General features: G+C 46.0%; 1 pseudogene; it reads left to right on the top strand.

Moving 5' to 3' along the window:
* Nucleotides 1–1,122, top strand: LOC106497629 (solute carrier family 25 member 3 pseudogene; annotated as a pseudogene).
* Nucleotides 1,123–2,510: the final 1,388 nt, after the last annotated feature.

Genomic DNA, 2,510 nt, shown 5'->3' with positions numbered 1-2,510 from the left:
ATGGCGGCCACCTCTCTGCCCTGTGCCGGGCCCCGGGCAGCTGTCTGCCGCCTGGAGAGCTGCGAGGGCGGCCCTCTCCCTGCTCAGGGCTGGAGGGAAATGGAGGCAGAGGCCCCGGCGGGCAGCACAGTCCCTGGCCCCGGGCAGCGCTGGCGGCGGTGGGCGGCCGCCATGGCCACCAAGGGCCCTGAGGAGGAGGACAGCTGCGAGTACGGCTCCGCCACGTACCCGGCCCTGTGCGGCCTGGGCGGCATCGTGAGCTGCAGCCTCACCCACACCGCCTTGGTGCCGCTAGACCCAGTGAAGTGCCGCGTGCAGGCGGAGCCCGGGCACTACCAGAGCATCGTTCAGGGTTTCTCCCTCACCGTGAAGGAGAAAGGCTTGCGCGGCCTGGCCAAAGGCCGGGCCCCGGCCTGCCTGGGCTACTCCATGCAAGGGCTTTGCAAGTTTGGCCTCTACGAAGTCTTCAAGCTGCATTACGCTGAGATGTTGGGGCCGGAGCAGGCCTATCTGTGGCGGACCAGCCTCTACCTAGCTGCTTCGGCCTCCACCAAGTTCTTCGCTGACATTGCCCTCTCGCCCATGGAGGCAGCGAAGGTGCGGATCCAGACCCAGATGGGTTATGCCAACACCCTTCGTGCAGCTATCCCCAAAATGTATCAGGAAGAAGGGCTGTGGTCCTTCTGCAAGGGAGTGGCCCCCCTCTGGATGCACCAGATCCCCTATACCATGATGAAGTTTGCCTGCTTAGAGCGTACGCTGGAGGCCCTCTACGTGTACGTGGTGCCCAAGCCACGCAGCGAGTGCACCAAATTAGAGCAGCTGGGCATCACCTTTGTAGCGGGCTATATTGCTGTTGTCTTCTGCACTATAGTCTCCCACCCAGCTGACTCCGTGGTGTCTGTACTCAACAAGGAGAAGGGCAGCAGCGCCATGGATATTCTCAAGAGGCTTGGCTTCAGAGGCCTGTGGAAGGGCCTCTTTGCTCGCATCCTCATGATTGGGACCCTCACAGCCCTGCAGTGGTTCATCTATGACTCTGTCAAGGTCTATTTTAGGCTCCCTTGGCCACCACTACTGGAGATGCCTTTATCCCTGAAAGAGCATTTGCTTTCAAAGTAGATCCGGCCCACAGATTTGGCACTCTGCTCCATTCACGCTGCAGTGTTTCACCTGTAGGTGAGACACCTCCACAGGTCCATCATGGATTCAGCTTCGCCTAAATGACTTTTTCCAGAATAGACTGATCACAGTGTTCTGCTTTTTCTGCAGTCACTGTGCCTAGACATGATCTTATACTTGACTGTTCTGTTAAAGTTTATTAAGATTCCAGTCTCTTAACCTATGACTCCTGTTTTCCATGGACAATGAATATGAAAATTTTGAAACCGAACATGTTGTATTCCACTACCATAGTTAAAATTCTCATATATGTTTAAAGGAGCACTTATTTTTCAAAATATAGTGGAACCAAAGCATTAACATGTCTATGTGTAATAAAGTGAATTAATAAATTCACATAAGATATGTGTTCCTGACTAAAGTGTTTATCCACATAGTTTATTGAAATTGCATATTTACAATAGTTTGCATTTTGTTTTAGTATTCTTTGCATCAGAACTGTACACTACCAAACAAGTTTGATAATTTGAGCACGCTGTATTCTTAAAGTATTAATGATAGTTACTATTTTTGCAGTTGGTATAAGATGGCTGAAGTGTTTGGCAGAATATTTACTGGAAGACATCCAAAGGTGTCCTGGCTCTCTAACAGAATATCTGTACATAAAGTAAATCTACAACTGACATATTGTATTTTAAATGATTAACCAGGGATAGAAGAGTACATACTGTATGCACTAATTAGATGCAATTTTTATCTCTTACTTGACCAAAACACAGCTTTTTGCAAGTACAGATTAAAAAACGTTTTGTTAATTTTCTTTTGTAAAGGAATAAGGGAACAGCCTAACTTGAATAAAATATTTGCATATATTATTCATTCAGTTGAGTTCCCATCATTAAATATATCTTAATTCTCTCTTTTCCCCAGTGTTATTTGTATAATGCTTACTGTTTAAAGTTGAAAAGCAAATAAAAATATTGTTTTCTATGGGAAATCTTATTTATAAGTGTTTTCATGACTGTAAAAATTGGAGATCATCACGAGTGTTCTGCGTGTTATACTGAGGTAGTAAATAAATCGTGGTGTGGATATTTATGAGTGATTACACAGGGCAAATGATTAGGCAATCATCCTCCCAAAATTATAGATTTTAGATTTGATTTATTGACTACAGCATCATGAGAGTGAGCTATGCAACAATCTTGTGATGCAAAATGGTCAACCAATGAGTATTACAAACTGCTAGTTACTTGCTGATAAGTCTGGAGAAAGATGGCTGTTTTAAGAAGCTGAAAATAAATGCTTTTTAGCATCTCAGTAAGACAGGCTCTTCTATTTTTCTAGCAGTCTTTCTTTCCACCTGTCCGAGTACTCGAACATGGAGA

This window comes from Apteryx mantelli, chromosome 8, assembly GCF_036417845.1.
Source record: "Apteryx mantelli isolate bAptMan1 chromosome 8, bAptMan1.hap1, whole genome shotgun sequence".
Taxonomy (NCBI): domain Eukaryota; kingdom Metazoa; phylum Chordata; class Aves; order Apterygiformes; family Apterygidae; genus Apteryx; species Apteryx mantelli.
This window is presented reverse-complemented; position numbering and strand designations above follow the sequence as displayed.